The following is a 19,007-nucleotide window of genomic DNA, read 5'->3' as shown; positions in this document are numbered from 1 at the left end:
AGGTACATGTAGTAAAATCCCATTAATTTCAGCGACGTTGTTTATACTGCTACTAAATAGGAATGAGGGACATTCTGGCTTTATTGGTGGCCACTGTACTTATCCATCTTCCTTTGACCCTCAGCGCTCAGAAATCTATGGGGAGAATGATCAAAAATTAATGCTACTGCCCATCTGCAGCTGTTCTTGGTGCATTGATGTCAAGAAGAAAGCAGTCCTGTGCCCTTATAAAAGAAAAGTTTTCTGTATATTATATACCCTGTGACAGTCTGCACAAACTTTCATTTGAATGCATTGTGGTGTTTGTGCTCTGTGACAGCATTGCCAGCTCTCGGGATTTTATCATTAGTCTCCTGACAGGCTTTTTGGGTTTGTGGTGTTTTTTTTTTTTTAATTTTCTTCTGGCACAGTGCTATGCAGCTTTTGTCAGTTTAGCCTAGTTTGATACTAGTTGATAATAATTATACTAGTAGTTAACCATACTTCTATAGGATGGCTGTAATTTGTCTGTAATTATAGCTGGAATGATAGAAATACATCTCCATTTTTAAAGGAAACTAAAATTCTAACCTTCACGGTACTGGGGAAAAGAGCTTGAAAATGTTATTTTCAAAAGATTAAAAGCTGGAGGGGTAAAATTAAGCCTTCAATTATATTAAAGCCTAGTCTTGTGAATACTAAATCCTTTTTTATGTTTTGGGGATCTGACCTGTGATTTTTGTGTGTCTGGGGCTGACAGTATCAATTACATTACAGCAACCCATTAAGCCAGTGGCCTTTGGGCATTGACCTTTTCATTGCTAACGTTACAGGAATGTATGCAGGCAGAGTTTGAGATGAGTATATTTGTTTGCTTTCTCACTTGTCACAAGTTGGCACTAACATAAATCGTTTGTAGTTTCTGGGTGTTTTGCCTTGTGCTGATGGCACGCCACGGTGCCTACAAGCCCTTCTCTAACGTCTGTTTGCTGCTTTGCAGTGCCACCATGCAGCATGCAGTAACTCTGAAGTCTATATTTCACTCTAGAAACAAACTTAGTACGTATAAGGTGCCCATCAGGGAGTTGGAAAGTCTTGGAAATGTTTCTGTGTCGATAAAGCAAGTGTAGCGTCAGTGCCAGCCGTACAGACACAGTCTCACCAGCACAGAGGGTCCTACAAGACAGGGATGAGAAAACAATTCTGTGCCGTTTGTTTGCGATGCTGCAAAGTGGTGTTTTTGCCGTACATCATCACTAAATAAGGTTTCTTAAAAGTTGGAAAGAGGCTGGCGAGTCACTTTCTAAAGGTTATAATCAGGTTTTGCAGAATTAGGCTATTTTGACCTCATAATTTGTGCCCAGCTGTCTCCGCTCGAGTGATGCAGTACACTGGCTGGTGGATGGGGTGATGGGAGAAGTTCTGCATCAGCTCTGGGCATGGCTTAGCCCTTGGTTTTGTAAGTCTGTAAAGTATCCTGAAGCCTGTGGAAGCTGCTGGATAATCATAAATGGTAATAAAGTGAGGCAACAAGAGAGATGAAGGCTTTCAGTACTTTTTTGTGAATTGTATGAAAATGTCTGGACAAAATGAGGAAAAAACCCTTTTTCTTCTCTTTTTTTTTTTTTTTTTTGTGTGTGTGTGCCTGTATAAGCCTACATCTATCCTGATGAATTTATGATACGGGTTCTATCTTGAACATTTATAATCCAGAAATATTTCCTGGAAGTTTTTGAGCTTTACCCTTGGGTAGATGTAACACTTTGCTTCAACCAGTGACTCCTCTTGTGTTTTCAGATTGTTTACTTGATAGTTATTCTATCTGAGTTGGAAAACACGTTCCTTTTGTGGGTAATTTGTTTTAGCCAACCCACATGACTAGAAAATCAGCTCAAATGCTTCAGAGGAGCCAATTCTTCCTAATGTATGTATTGGATGTCACGTATTTCTTCTTTACTCTTTGGACATTTACCATCCAGTCTTATACAAGGCAATGCCGTAAGTAGAAAAATGCTTATAAATGTACCATTAACCAGCAGAAAAGCCTCCAGCTAGTTTTAGTGGTGATTTAATTAATTTTGGACAGCACAAATAGTATGTGCATTTAGTCATTCTTCTTACATAGCAATTATGTGTATTATGAGTCTTTATCTCTGCTTTCTGCATATGGACAGACAAATATCTGTATAATTTAACATTAATTATGTATGTATGAACCCTTAGTATACCCATAAGTATACATCAGCTAATTAGAGCTGCAGATTGAGTCCAGATACTCTTTGCTCCTTTTCTATCAGAACTGCCCTTTCGCTCACGTCTCCCTCCCGACAGCAATGTGGAAGGTTGAAGCTGGTCCAGCCCCTAGCTTCCCGCTCCCCAGAATGGAGCATCATCACCATCAGGTTTTCGGCAGCCTGCACTTCCTTCATCACTGCCTCTGCCTTGCCGTGTCCTCTGAACACCTTGATACTCATTTTTTTGAAGCTCTGGCAATCCGGTGGTGTGCGATCTGGCCATGTATGACCAGACTGTATGTTCATGGGGGTTTTTTTTATTATTTTTGTCTTCCTCCAAGTTGTGAATATGTATTTGTTTAGAAGCTCAGGGGACACGCATGTGACTGTAGGCTTAACTGGTAACTGAGTTAGCTCTAGCTCAGCACATGTCCAACCAGTGAGCCCACCTAGCTCCTGAGACCCTACCCTAATCCCAGCTCTAACCCTACTCCAGAAATTCCTGTAGATATCAGATCAGGCCATGAAATCCCTAATTTCCCTAATGCAACCAATGCAGAGACGCTGCCTGGCCCCTGATCTAACTTTAGCAGCTAGCTAAAGTCCACGACCACTGTCCAGGACCAAGCAAACTGCAACAGATCTTTATAAACTTCTCTATCCGGTAATTCCAGGGAAATCGCAGTTGCTCTTTCAAGCGCTGGTGGTGGAGAACAAGTTGAGGAAGGCTGGAGTGAGTGTGACATGAGCCATTCTTGACACTTGTCGAATCTAATTTTCTCCAACTGGTCATCCAGGATCTGTGGAGGAGGTCACACATCTGGGGGGAAAATGAATTACCTGGTTTCTGACCTCTGAGGGAGGCAGCAGCTCAACCATAACATCAAGATTGCTTTTCAGCCCCCTTAAAAAAATCATGTAGGAAAAGGCCCCAGGTAAAATACCGCAGCAGAGAGATAGTCTGGCACATCTGGAGGAGAAGACAGAGTTGTATCCTGGAAGGTGTAACTTAACTCCCTTCCTCTCCTCTAGCAAGGGGGAGGGAGCAGTTTGAATTGCAAGGGGAGGACAGGCAAAGGGTCACCTCCACCTACAAGAGTCTGGCAGCTCTTCACTTACCATCGCCATGGCCTTAGCCAGATTTTTACAACGCAGGGAGCAAAAACTGGTACTGTGATAGAAGAACGAGTGGAGCCATTCGCAGCTTTGGTGAGGGGACGGTGTCTCTGCAGGTATTTTTGGTGTGTCTGCTGGGCTTTCGCTGATGCAAGCATGTCGCTGAGTGAACATATAACACACTTTTTATGGCAAATGAGGGTATTAGAGACCCAGCCAGCCTGGGTCTTTCTGACCCAGGTACCCAACCAAGAGGCAGCTCCAGACTGTCAGATGGCTTTGGGGAGCTCGTTAAATGGGATGAGGCTTTTGAGCATTTCATTTCCACACACATCAACTGGCCTTGAGCAAAACTTTCACTGAATCAGAGATCTTTGGTAAACTTCACAGCTTCAGCCCTCATGTTGAGATCTGCCTCCTTCTGAGCATTCAAAATGGTTATGATAAAGAAAATAATAAGGCCGATATGTGAGATGGGGACTGCTTTCCTCATTGTGCACCTTCCAGCTCTGAGACCGTAATGTCACAGCCGATGTCAAGTAGGAGCTCTCAAAAGCAGCTTGTTAGAAAGGATTTGGGGCAGCATTCTGCCTCTGTCCCTTCATTTCTAGAACAGCCTCTGCCTCTTAGACTTTTCCTTGTTTATAGCGGTTTCTAAATTCTTAAAGACTACTCTGAAAAGAAAATCATTGAGGAAAGGGGTAATTGAAATTTCCCAGAGGGAATGCTTTAAGGTGGCAATGACTCAATGGTTGGCCAACACAGCTACAAGGCTTCCCATCCCGTTGTCAAAGCTGGTTAACTAAAAGGCTTTCTCCCATCGTGGACTGTCAGGCTGAATTTGTCTTCCAGCATGAGGGTGAATCAATGAACTGATTAGCAATTGTTCAGTTGGGTATTTTTGGAATTAGCACTGGTATGATTTCCATGGCTTGCTTTGTGTTTTTGAATGTAAAGGACCATGATCAGGCCAAGTATAAATAGGAATAGCTCTTGTAATTTCAATGGCTGGATTTCTCCCAGGGGAAGTTTTGGCCCACTGTGCAGCAGAGGAGATGTTGGAGTAGAAGTCTTTGAAATAAAGTAAATCAATTGCCCTTCCTTCCTGTATTCCATTCTCTTTCCTGTTTTAATATTATTGATGAAGTGACCAAAACGGTATCTGGGCATATCTGAAAAATCAATGAAAAAGTAAATCTTAAAAAACCAAAATCAATTGTCCTGCAGTGTGAATTTAAATGTGACCTGGCTTTGCTGTACTGTGTATATACTACATAAAGTACCTGGCTGTCAAGAGATGTATTTTGCTTTATCTCTTTCAATCGGATTTTTGTAGGGGCTAATTTCTTAAAAGAGGAAGAGGCTGTTAATTTTAGTTTTTCCAGCAAAGGTCCCAAATCCAAGCTCCCTACGTCAGAACTCTTCTGAACTTTTGAGTCCTCTGAGGACTTCAGAGAGCTTCCTAATTGCTTTCAGTTAGGTAACGGTTTAACCAGCTTTATTTAGATTCCCTTCCTGTCTGTTCTTCCCAAGCTTTGTTCTCCTTTTTGACTGCATCTCTCAGACTGCTGTACAATATCTTATACTTTGAGATCATTTTGATTTGGCTTAATCTTCCCGTTTCTATGTTTTTATTATTAACGGGCAGGTTCACCCCTGCTCCATGCAATCTCCCTCTGATTGCTGCCCAGGTTTGTTTCTGCTCACGGCTGTCTCCTCTGCCAGCACTGCCCGTCTTCTCCCGTCCTGCACCACGACCGCTGTTTCCGCACTCTCTGGCTGTTGCCTCTGAGCTCGGGCCACGAGGATTTACACAAACCACAAAGGGGACATTTCATAAAAAGTAGAACAAAATTAAAAAGATATGAGATATGCTGTGACTATCGCTGCTGATGGAATTGCATCGGGGAGGTCTCAGAGCCCACATGAAAATATGTATTTTCCATATTTATTATTGATGATACAGATGTGCACAGAAGCTCACTTGTAAATCTCTGCTTAGGCAATACTGCTCAAAGAGCATGTTCTTCACACGAGGGTCTTTAACGAACATGTATCGCTTTGACCAAACCTTCATGTTTTACAAGGAACCAAAGGGTGCGTAGCAGGTCTTGGCTGATGGTAGGGTACTGGCCAATGATGGCTGGAAGGGTGCATTTTTAAATGTCTCAGGAATGTGGTCTCTGCTTGTCCAAAACAGGCCCTGCGCATGCAGAGAGGAGCTCTCTCAGCCTGGTGATTCCATTAAAAGAGGTATATATTGGATTTTATAGAGTGGCAAGTACATATCACAAGAGATTCTGATGCTTGCCATGTGCAAGGGTGGGATACAGAGCAGTCATTATTTTTCCCTTGCCCACTCTTCCTGACAGGCAAAGCAAAGCACAGAAGCAACTTGTCCAGAGTTACGCAGTGCCAGGAGCCAAAGTCAGGTCTCCTGAGCGCAAGGGCAGTATTCAGTTCAACAGTCCCACTTTCTATAGGGATGTGACAGCATAATTTAGCTGTGCTGTAATTTACTGTGCCCTGCTATGTGTTCTACATTGCAGCGAGGCTGACCAAGTTTGTAATTTTAGTGTATATGATCAACATGCTCAATTTTCCATTATCGAGGAAGTCTGTAATTCATCTCCCTCACTCGTGTCTCATACCGGAGCATTTAATTTCCATGACTGTGAATTATCAGCATCCAATCCTTGAAGGTTGGATTGGAGATAATAGCCTAAAGTTTCCCAGGTGAATAATTACTTCAGCTGTCCAACTTGTGACATCTTTGAGGGCATTTTTTTCCCCTACAGAGGAAAGCATTCAGCATTTTCTGAAGACCATGACCTTCTACAGTGACTAAAACCTATTTTGTTTGAACTCTTATTTGTGCAAAGTCTGTTATTATGTGTCCTCAGTTTAGTTCTCCCACTCAGCCTCCAAAATGTTAATAAATGTACGGCAGAAAAATGAACAGTGTTTGTGCTACTACCCATTTTTTTCCAGGTTGCTGCCTGCAATGTGTATTTTGAAATAAGGTTTTGCAAAACTGCCCAAATTGCTCTGGAGCGTAAGCTCCAGTGAAAGTTCTTGGGATCTGAGCTTCTTCATTTGGGTTTGTTTAAAAATCCTCTCCTTGCTGCCTGACAATCACTATTTACAACAGTCAGAACAAAACTATCAGTTTGGTATTTTGAAGGCATAAAGGCAACTAACTTCTCATTTTGCACTCAAAAGGAATCAGGTGCTGTTAATAAAGTCCCGTTTCTATCTTCGAAACTCTCCTCTAGCATGGAAACGTTGTATTTGGTGCAAATATTTGGCTCAATACTACATATATAGTGCAATAAATAACTGAGGCAATCTGCACGTGAATCCAGCCTCTCCAGGGCTTTTGACACAGGAGCATCCCCTAAATATGTGGTCAGTCTTAATATCCTTGTCACAGATATGATTTATCCTGAGTGCAGAGCCCAGGATGATGCCTGCAGGACATTTGGTGACATGCGTGTTGAAGTACAATGAACCTTGTTCTTGAATCAGCTGGTGGATGCCCCAGCTATTCTTGGTCTGCCTTATGTAAAAGCTCAATTTTTTAATAGAAGCACTGTTTGGGAATTTGGCCCAGTGAAGCAGAAGGCCAGGCTAATTTCTAGGAAGCAAATGTTGCCAAGGGATTGCTTTGTCTTCTCAGCCTGTGTGAGTTTCTGAAGAACGAGTTGTGAGTTTTAAGGATCCTATAAAAGTACTCTGCGAGGCATTAATGAGGAGCACATTGAAAAGCTGAACACGTAGAGAGTGTGTGTTATTCTGCTACACTTTGCACGTGGCTACTGTGTTTCCAGAGACGTCACTCCTTACGTACGCAAGTCATGAGCTGTTCGACTGGCCACTAGCGTGCACAATTGCTAGGTACCTGTTGTTTTGTATGCACATCTCCATGCCTACAGTTAAAAAATTGGACAGAGTTTTAGTACGTCAACAAACACGATGAACTGTACTGAGCCATCCACAAGCTCTTCCTCCTGTTGGTACAGATAGCAGCAAGCACAGTATTTCCCTGGAAGGACAATTTGCATGGTCTGTCATCTGTGGAAGTGAGAAGATTTAAATTGCTCCAGTGTAAATTATAGGAAAGCTCAGACGTTGATGCCGTGGGACCGTCAGGACTCGTGCAGGGTGTAGTTGATCTCTCCACTGTTTCACTTATCTTCCCGGGCACGTCTGTTCAAAATTCATTTCTTCTGACTGTGCATCTTTGTTCCGTGACTTGTCAGATTCACTAATGTTGATCACTTGCTTCCATTAATGTCAAGACAACATCTGTTGACATAACTGGGCAGACATGTCACTATAATTGGTCAAACCATCTCAGAAATGCAGGCATTTTTCTGAAAATGGCTCTTACTTGCTCTAATGATGAAATATTATTCAGGTTTGTTTTAAGAAACTGGAAACAAGAAAAGCACTTACCTTGATCTTACAGAGATTTTGACTAAGGGATATCATTAGATTTAAGAGAAGTGGTTGACAACAAAGATTCACTCACATGTAATTTATTAGAAAATGTTAAGAATTTTATTTTCATTATTTTTCAAATACTTCAGCTTTTTATTTGCCTGCTGTAAATGCAATGTAAAGTTCATTATTTGTGAGAGAAATGCATTTCCTGGACATTTTAAAATTTGCAAAAATGCATTTTCTATGTCACGGCTTAGTGTTTTTATTGCTACCAAAACAACAGAGATGTTTTACTGATCACAGGTTACTCTTTAGGAAGCACAGAGCAGCTCTGACCCCACAGAGCGTCATGGTTTGGCTAAGAGGGTGCTGCTGGGTCTTAAGTATAGCTAAAGGTGCATTGACAATCCTTTTCTGCTGAGGACATGACCACAAGGAGCTGGAGAGAGCCCATAAACTTCTCTTAATGGTCATCAAATAGTCATCACTTGTAATGGCTTTTTATTACTGATCCGTGGACTAAAATTTTCAAAATCAGGTCGGGCTCTTGAGCCTGTGCCCTGACGAGTTACTTGGATATAGCCTCTGTAATTCTCAAGGGTCATTGTTTTAGAGGTGTGAAGTCAGTGCAAATCTGGCATATAAATGCTTGTAAAGGTCTGCCCTAGCACCGGTTTCAAAAACACTCAAGTGCTGGAGTGAATTGTACTGATACCTTGACAAGAAACACAGCTCTCTCTCCCACCCCCACCCACATAATAAAGAGAGCCGTTAATTTTCATATGCCAATTTGTGAACTGTGGACTCCTGGGAGCTGCTACACGCTCATTTCGTGGGAGCAGAAAGCCGTGGGGCGGGTAGGGTGGAGAGCGAGGAGCAGGAGTTGGCTCAGCCCTTGCAGTAAAATCAGCCACCGTACCTGAACCCAGACCAGAACATCGTGCCGGGGAAATGCTTAGCCTGTATAGACACCATGGACTGTAAAAGAATGTGGAAGCTCTCCTGTTGTATCCTGAAGCAGTCCATTCCTTGGCTGATTTAGTTCTTGATTTTTTGGTTTTTTTAATAACCTGGCCATTTCCTTCTTTCCCAAATAGCCACACCATCATATTGCAATAAATGGAAACAAGCATCCCAAAAGTTGTACCATTTTTAATCAATATTTGGAGTCACGTCTGGTTAGAATTACAAGCAGAGTCACAAAAACATATTAAAAAAATATGTTTTTCATCAAGAGCTAAGCCAGCAATGCACGATTGTAATGGAATGACTAACTATTGTAATTGGGCATTGTATCACATTGTGTGGCTTTCATTTAAGAAAACAAGCAGCAATTCAATAACATAGATGCTGGTATTGCTTTTGAAACACTTTCATGCCTGAAGAATAAGTAAATATCTTAAAAGAATTGTGGATTATTTCTCTTACAATGCTTACAACAAAAGAAGGAGCAGACATGGCTGGGTTTTAAAAGAGCCCGGTACTTGGTCAGGGAAGGCACCCTGCATCCTGCACCACCTGGGGAGAGTTGCGGTGGGATGCAGAAGGGACAGACTACTGCAAAATGCCTATCCGTGACAATCACCCAGCAGAGCTCACGTAGTCCCACGTATTATATTCTTCTATATCCAGCCACCTTTGAAAACAAGCTTTTTTAAAAGTTCCTTTGGAAAAGTAGACCATTGTGAGCAACACCGCGCCGTTACTTTCCTAGCAAACCTGAATACTTGTGGTGGTGTTCGGCATGGGCATTGGTATTTAAGCCACGCTGAGTTCAGGTTTTATATCGTGGATTGCCTTTGCACCATGTTCATCACCTCTGTGAAAGAACAGATGGATAGCCTGAAATTTAAGACAGCTTTTTTTTTTCTCGGAGAGATGAACGTTGAGGCCAGTGGTGCAGCCATTATGGCCCAGCAAAAGGAAAACCTGTGCTGGCACATTCTCCTCGTATGACAAGACCTGTAGTATTTGCACCATGTAGTGAAGGGGTGAGGTAAAAATCTAGCACATTTTCTAATGGTTGCTACATGCATAAGAACAGAGTGAGAGAGAAAGGGAAGGGATTTTTTTATATATATATATATATTTTTTTTAAGGGAATTTATATCAGTGAGGGGTACCAACAGATGAAAATGGAGACTGAAGTCCAAAAAGGTGCAGCTTAGCCAGCAGATGAGCACAGCCTTCTCTAACAAATGTGCCTCAGCCCTGCTTGTGACATGCACTCTCATCACTGTCACTGCCTGTTTCTGCTGCACTGCATCACTCCCCTCGCCGCGTGTCCGTCATCTCCCGCGCGCCTAAAAGTGTGCTCTCTCCTTACTGCTTCCTCCACGCGGCTGAAATGAGGATGATAGGCTGTGAAGCTCTAAGTGATGCATTGGATGAACAAAGCTTGATATAAATAAATTAGCCCCTGTGTTGCTTAAATTAATGATGCTGTTGATGATGACAAGCCAAGGTAAACTGGGAAGGCTCACTTTTCCTGAACAGGAGCTCACATCATGCTTTTTAGGTCTATGAACTGGAAAATTAATATGAGGTTTTACAACCTCCTGTTGTGCTTGGAAATGGAGGGCTGTGATATGCTTCTCAGAAATACATATTTTTGAAATTATACTTCAAAAATATTGATTTCTTCAAAAGAACTTTTTATGACATATTAATTATTTTTGCCATACACTTTATTTAAGTGCATAAATAAAATTAACAGAATGATATGATATTTTATAATGTCACATTTAGGCCAGTACTCCCCAAAAGCATCTTCAGAGCTGTGTGAAAACTGTTATTACTGTATGAGCTATTCACTCGCACATATAAATCTACCTTCCAGGTTGTTTTTTGGTACCCTGATGGGCTACTGCAGCATTTAATTTCTTTTTCAGTCTCAGTGTACCATAATTTTAATTGGGAATAGTAAATTATCATGGTAATTTGAGATTTTCTCAGGTAGAGATTTACAAATAGCAGGAGGTGATCAATGTTGTTTATTACTCACTGCTGGGAAAAGGCCTGGGAAGATGAGGAAAACTGAAGAAAAGCAAATTATATGTTGCATGTGAATTAGAAATGTGAAAGCTGGGGAAACAACTTATAAAGACATCTGCTTTTTCCAAGGACAGGGAATGCAATGCAGGCACACAAATTAGAGAGGAAAATAACAAGCACAAGCTTGTCCTCAACCTCTACTGATTACCCGTGCTTTCTCCCACACGTTTGTTTCCTGCATGATTTAATTTCTTCCACCAGTGCTTATTTCAGTGACTATCATGCCTAATTCTAAAGGCATTCTTCTGTCCTAAGTGAGAAAAAACTGTGAGTTTTGGTCCCAATTGTTTCTGATGTGCGCTTCACTCTGGATTTCTAACATCATCAATCTTTTTTACCCTGCAAAAATATCCACAGTTTATGGGTATGGTATGAAAAAGAAGGGCCCGACAGCCTATTGTTAGTGACACGTAGTCTGTTATTCCACTGTCTGCCTAACTGGGTCATATCTCCACCTGCTCCTGCTAGTCCTGTTTTTATTTCTTCTGTTACTAGACTAGAAGGCAAGTTAAGCCTTTCAGCATTCTCCATTGACTTTTGAATAACAGTTACGTTGGGTTTGTTCATCATGCTGACAGTTGTACATATCCTGTACTGTTTTCATGGAAATTTTTTTCCACCTCTTTTCAGTCCTCCTCTATATCACCCAACATTTGGTGTCCACCTGCTTCTGGTACGCAGAAAATGAGAAACCTGCCTTGCTGTCTGCAAAATTGTGGGTTGGTGGCTTCCTTCTTCCAGTAATTTTCTAATGAACCAATGCACGGGCGCTGGAAAAGCTTTGCTTGACTCCAGTTGCTATTGTGAGTCTCTTACACCAGTCAGGATCTCCATAAAGGTTTGCTATTCTTCTCGCTATCTCCTGAGATAATCCACATTTAGCCTTTATCTTCTGGAAGCGTTTTTGTCAAGACTGTCAAAGGCTTTTTTAAAGTCAATAAAGTTAATGATGATGGGTGCACAATTCTCCTCTGAAACCTTCTTGTTTTTCTTATAGCTGCTTGTGTGTCTCTGATTTCATCTGTGATAAAATTATCCTCTTACAAAGTTTTGTCTGATGCTGACAGTAAGTCTATGCTGCATGGATTGGTACAATCTGTCAGATCACAGTAATTTGGCAGTTTGGCAATTAAAGTCTTTTTCCAGTTGCTCGTTACTTTCTTGCCTTTCCAGGTTCACTTGCGCTTGTTTAACAGCCACACAGTTGTTTTCTTACGTCCTGCCTTGAAGCGCTCTTTTGCCAGCCCCAAATGATTTCTGCTGCAGCCTCTGCCTTCCTGGGGAACTTTCCTCTGCAGCCACTGGTGCTGATGTTAGGGCCGAGGGTATTTCTCTGTGTGTACCGTTATCCGCACCCATAGTCCTTGATTTTGGTCTGTGAAGACGCTCTTGAAAATAATCTCCCTATTTTTCTAGTTCTTTATCCGCAGTGTTGGCATATAACACCACAAATTCTTTGCTGGTAGATTTTCCCCTGTTGATAACATTTTTTTAGTCCCTTTATTTTATACCATCTTCTGTCTATCATTTTCTTTTTCTTTCTTTTTTTTTTTTTTTTTTTTACTCAGTTCATTTTCTTTCCCTTTTTACTTGTAGCTCACAGATCTCTTTGATCTCTGTGTTGCTGCAGAGGAGAGACAGTGGGCTGCCTTCTCAGCCCAGCATGGGAGGACACCAGTCCCGACAGGATGCCCACTGCCGTGGCATCTTCCCAGACAAAATGGACTTTATTCTGTTGAACTAAGCCAGAACACGCAATAATCGGGGGGCGGGGGGGGGGGGGGGGGGCAGGCAGGGAAAAGAAGGAAATTCACTGCTTTTTGCATCAATTCTTGGTTGATTAAACCAGAACAGGAAGATGCACGTATAGGGGAAAGGTTTCCTGAGTAGAGGGAGAAATACTCTCAGCGCAGTATTTTTGTGCTGCGTCAAAAAGCCCAAGGAAATGCTTCTGCCCTTTTGTCGCTAGGTGTTTTGCTTTATTAAAATTTGCTTCATGCCTGGAAACCACGCAAGGATGAGTTTTGCTCCTATTCCGCAGGTAGAATCATAGAATATCTCAAGTTGGAAGGGATGGGACACGTAAGGATCATCAAGTCCAACTCCCTGCTCCTCGCAGGACTACCTAAAACTAAACCACACGACTAAGAGCGTCGTCCAGACGCTCCTTGAACTCTGACAGGCTTGATGCCATGACCACTTCCCTGGGGAGCCTGTTCCAGTGACCGACCACCCTCTCAATGAAGAACCTTCTCCTAATGTCCAACCCGAACTTCCCCTGACGCAGCTTCATCCCATTCCCTCGTGTCCTGTCGCCAGTCACCAGAGAGAGGAGATCAGCTCCTGCCCCTCCGCGGCCCCACTTGAGGAAGTTGTAGACTGTGACGAGGTCACCCCTCAGCCTTCTCTTCTCCAAGCTGAACAAGCCAAGTGACCTCAGACACTCCTCATAAGTCTTGACCTTGAGACCTTTCACCGTCTTGGTTGCCCTCCTCTGGACACACTCTCGTAGTTTGATGTCCTTCTTGTATTGAGGTGACCAAACCTGCACCCAGTACTCGAGGTGCGGCCGCACCAGTGCAGTGTAGAGTGGGACAATCACCTCCCTCGACCGGCTCATGATGCTGTGCTTGATGCACCCCAGGACACAAGGGTAAACTTGCTCCATCCCAAATAACGTCCACGCTGCCCAGGAGGCTGCTAAGCGCTTTGGCTTTCTCCTTCTCCCTCTGCTCCCAGGCAGCGAGTGGCAGTTGTGGAGCCTCTCCTCTGGGTGGCTTTGCTGCAGCACTCTTTCTTTGCCCGTTAATCTGAGATTTAGGCAAGTCGTTACAGTCTTTCTCTCCAGGGTCAATGGTATAGATTCTTTTTGTGTGATTTTTTATTGATGTAAATAAACACTTGTAAGTAGGACCCACATTTATCTATTTGCTGACTACAAACCGGAGACCAAGATCTTATCTCATTCTGTGAATTCAGCACATGCCTGGTGCTTCAAATGGTCAAAAGCCGCTCATAAAAATCAAGTTGGAATTTCCTTCCTATTTTAAGCTTGTACTAATAGTTCCTTGATTGCTGTTCTGGGTACCTGTGAATGCAAATGGGCAGTTAGACATTTTGATGCTTATTAGCATATGCTAGTCTACTAATTTCATGCAGATTGTTAAACCTGCGTGGGAAGATTGGACAAATAGTAGCAGATGCATTTTTATATGCTGTGTTATGTGCTTGATTTTTTAAAAACAAATATCCCTAGTGTGAGAACTGCAATATTTGAAATTCCTTTTTCAACCTTTTTTGAATACTTGGGAAGTAAAGTTTTGGTACATCACTCGGAGTAACTATGTCAGGGATGACCTAGGATCACTGTTAGGCAGAAATACAGGCTGGTTTGAATGCAGAAACTCTATGGGATCCTGTTCTAAAATATTCACAGAATATATTTATTCTAGGATGAAAAGTGAGAAAAGAAGAAATGCGTCTGAAAACTGCTTGGCGTGGTAGAGAGAACCATTCTGGAAACAGTAATGATGGGAATGACATAGAAATCTGTGCAGAAGAGTTTAAATAAGAGAAAGGGGTGGTGGCAGGACTGTGCAGGATATCATGGTCCTGTGGAAGTCATTGTGCTTTTGGGCAATCTTTTGCCCTTGTCATTTATTACTTTGTTCATTTTTAAAACAAGCGCATTTTCCTGTCATGTTTTGAACTTGTATTAGCAAGGTGACTTAACTCCCGAGGAATTCCAAAGTTAATGGTAAACTTAAACAAGTTTCAAAGCTATAGATACCGTCACACAGATACACAAACACATCCACATCACTTTTCCTACTGCTAAAGCACATCCTCAGAGCGAATTTCAGCAACTTCATAAAAATGCTGGTAGAAATTGTTCAAAGAAAGCAAAAACATCATTTTTCTTCTGAAAAACACAAAACATGCTGGTATCTAGGCAGATACCTCTTTTGTTTTAAATCAGCCAACCAACCAAAAAATACAGGAGGTAAATCCGTAGAATATTTGAAGCCCTGGCTTGAGACAGTTGATCTGCAAGCAGGGAGGGAAGCTGTTTGTTTGTCCTCTGATGCAAGGGCTTTCTGCTGAAAGTGATGAGGGCTTAAATGTGACTGAGGACGAGATTTTGTCCAAAGTAGGTCAAGGGAAGAAAATCTTTACTGTCTGCCTACAGCCCGTCTTGTCTTTGGAATAGGAGAGATGAATGAGAAACACCAGCTTGTGGCCCAGCAAATACAATTATTGTGTACTGTGTCTTCATTTGGATGCCACGCTCAGTTAATAACCAGATCTCCACCATACTTCTTTATTGTTTAGGCTGAAGGAGAAAGTAATTAAACTTAATAGGTATTGCCCTTGCTTTAAGGCCAGTATACATTTAAAGTTGCCAGCATAAGTAATTAATACTAATAAAAGTCATGAGTCCTAAACAAAGACATATGTATGCCAAGTAATCTACAACATGTACTTTTTGGAATAAATTATTTATATTCTTATACATCCTTATGAACATAAACTTCCTGCTTCATAGGGTTCATTCTCTCATTCTCAAATCTGTAGTGAAATTTCTTTTTCTGTGTCTCTGAATGCCCCTTCTCCCCCAGGATTTCTTAAGGAAAGCTATAAGCTCACCATAAATTTGTTTTTTTTTTTAAAGTCAACAACTTTTAATTTGAATGCAAGCAAGAATTTAAAATATATATTCCTGTGTTGCAAGTTCTAATAATGCTGGGCAAGCATTGGGCATAGCTAATTGACCATATGGCTCTTTGATATTCACAGAGGGGGGAGATATGTATTGTGATTAGAAATATGATGATGTCAACATCTTAATGCAGCATCAATATCAGCTCAGCAGAGGCTTGAGTACAGCTAGCTGAACTCCTCAAGAAAGCTATCAGTACCATGTTCAGATGTAGATATATGATCTTTGAATCATGATAGACAAGGTTTTGCTTAGAATTAGTGTCATGTTTTCCCATTGTAAATCATTTTCTACTTACCTGCCAGTCAAGCTTGGCTTGGTTGGCTGCTGCATGGGAACAGATCAATTTCTGCATAGAAGTAAGACAGAAATTGCTTCTAATTGTTTTCTGGGGGAGCCATTAGATCATCCACGTGAAACCTAAGCCTGTACAGCCTTGGTGTATTTCCATGAATAACCTGTTTCAATACTTTAGTGACCCAATTATTTTAGTTCTCAAAAAAATGAACAAGTAACTTCAACTCTTGCCAACTTCCCAAGGACAAAAAGTCAAGTACCTACATGTATTCTCTCTACTGTCAGAATGATGTCAAAAGACCAGTCTGCCGGGTGCAAAACTCCCTCCTCAGCTTGTGCTGGGAAGAAGAGAAACAGCACAAAGTCAAGTCGTGCAGTGAGAGAAGGGGAAAACTCTTCTCTGCAGCTCTGGAGCACGGCTCAAAACCTCTAAGTGGCAAACAGTGAAATATCTGCCTTGAGTTATCAGTGCTAGGAAGCTCTGTATTTTCTTTTGAGGTTGAGTTTGTCCAACTTCCAACACTAAATTGTCATTCTACCTTTTCCTTAATGTCAAATGTTCCCTAATACCAAACATCTCCATATGTGAGTGTGTTTGCTACCACCATGCGCTACCCTTAGGCCAACTCAATAAGCTCAGCTCAATAGGCTTTACACGTAAATAAGGTGTGTGTTATTTTTCAGCTACTGGGTATGTTCTGGGTCCTTCTTGTAGTCTCCTCCCAATACTTCCATGTCCTTCTTGAAGTGTGAACCCCGAGACCGAACACAATACAGCAGTTTTGCTAATGTTGCTTTAGGAGGTGATATTACCAGTATGTGATGCTTCCCATCTGTTGAGGTTTTTGGGGAACCGGGTAAGGACAGTCGAGCCCCCAGTGGAGAAAACTTAGTGACAAACACCCTTAATGTTGTTTTAGGTAATAGGTTCTCTCTGTACAGATATTGACAAAAAGGCCATTAAAAATTACTAGGCATCAAGAAGGTTACTGAAGGAAAGCAAAGATCTATTGATTTTTTGCTCTACAAATATGCTATTTATCCTATTTAGCAGTTGCCGTTTTGCTGCGGCATCTCTTGTAAGGGCAATTATCAAACCAGTGGAATTAATTACACGGCCAGGAAAATCCTATGGAGATTTGTATGAGGAGAGGGAAAGAAAGAAGAGGGAGCAGTCCTACGGCTGCTGAGGAGCATCTCTTCCTTTTGGCTGTGTGGAAGCAATTCATCAGTGGTGGGCTGGTGCTGGGCTCCATCGTCTCTCTTTGATGTCCGAGTGCCTGATTCAGACCTGTTACTGTGAAAGCCCCTACTCGTAGGCATGCAACAGAGTGTCCTCATTTACCCACGCACCTGCAAGCGGGTATGTGTACCTACATATGCATACCCTCACTGTTTACAAAAAGAAAGAACAAGACTTTCAAGAGATACCCTGCCAAGCAGGACACGATATCATCTGTGATTTCTGCTTTTCATTTGACAATACGGCTGTGGAGTCTGTTCTCATTTTTCTCTTCCATCTCTTTTCTCCCATAGCTTAACACTGAAACTTGGTTTAGGATTTTCTTTGCAGTATATTTTGTATTCTTTCTTTCTCTCGTTTTGAAGAAGTTGATGAACTCCTATACCACTAGTTTTGTCTTTTGAACACTGAAATAGGCATGGTAAAGATTTAATGACTTCTTGTTTCTCTTTTTGGTTTGTATTGAGCAAGCAGATAGAACCAAAACAGCATCTCTAACGTCACAATTCAATGAAATATGTAAAGGAAACTCCCAGAGGCTGCTCTAAGCACAGCCCTACGGAAAGCTCTCCAGATCCTTTTCCAGAGACTACAGAATCTGATAAAATGGAGACGGTGAATTTGTACACAGAATTTATTTCCTTCCTGCTTCTCTTGTTTCGGATTCTTTCAGAGCAATGGAGATGGAAATGATCTTGAACTGCTGGTAACTGGGCTGCTGGGATATACATCAGCCTAAAACCAATGGAAAGCATTGGATGTGATCTCGATTTGTTCAGGAGGCAAGAAAGTGAATGAAACATGAACCTCATTCCGCTGGCAGGGATCCACCAGCCCTGCCCCATGGCTGCCCCTGCGCTCTCTAACCCTATCTCCAGCTCCGTGGCAAATCTGCCTCGCTGTTGCTCTCTTCCAATTTGTTTTCTCCTTAGGTGACCGATGTCTCTCAAGTTCCTTTGTAATGCAGTCTAATTCTTCATTTTTAAAGACTTGTCTCTTTATTAAGTTGCTAATTGGCTTTAATAATTCAGACCTTTGTTCTGTCTCTGTTCCTGATGTCTGACAGGTTGTTTCATTGCCTCTTCTCCACTTTCATCCTCTTCTGGGGTCTTTATCTCTCTGCCCTACCTCCTCTACTTTTCCTCACAGCCTGAAAAATTTGACCCTGCTTTTAATATCTCTGCTGGCATTTCACTTAATGATCCTATTACACATTCTTGAAGCCCTTTTCACTCAAGATTCTCAGGGCTCTATCAGTATCAATTAATTTCCAAACACCTCCATTTTATCATGCGGATTTTACACATGGGTAAACTGGGGCATGGAAAAGTCAGACAGTGCTCAGCATCACAGGCAGAAGTAGCACAGCTTAAAAAGTGGCATGATCTTCAGTGCTGCCGAGCATCTCCGGCTCCTCTAGGCTTCATTTGTAGCTCTAAGTGGTAAAAATCAAACCAGAGTAGATTTAATACCCATGCACTCATCCATCTCCTATGCATTGATGTGAATGAAACATCTCTATTGGCCTGTGCATTTACAAAATGCATAGCAGAAGTTAGCATACTATTAAACTGAGTACTTCAAAGATGAGCTGAAGAGTGCAGGATAATATTTAAGCTCCTGAGATAAGTATCAGTGTCCCAAGCATCCAGCGACATAAACGTTTAAACATCAGGAAAGCCACTCTTATCGTATCATTTTGGTCTCTTCCGCTTTATCTTGTTCAAAGTAACTTGAACACATTTATCACGACTGAGCTGAAATTTGCCACTTCAGTACCAAATCCTTTAATAGCTTTTTCATGTGACCAGCACTGCAGGGGTCTTGTTTTGATGTTCAACAAGAAGGACACATAAATGTAAATGCCTTGCTCCTGACTCTTACTCATTCTTTTATATTGAATTCATGAGTTTTCTTG

This window comes from Gavia stellata, chromosome 16 (genome assembly GCF_030936135.1).
Source record: "Gavia stellata isolate bGavSte3 chromosome 16, bGavSte3.hap2, whole genome shotgun sequence".
Lineage (NCBI taxonomy): Eukaryota > Metazoa > Chordata > Aves > Gaviiformes > Gaviidae > Gavia > Gavia stellata.
Note: the sequence above shows the minus strand (reverse complement) of the source record.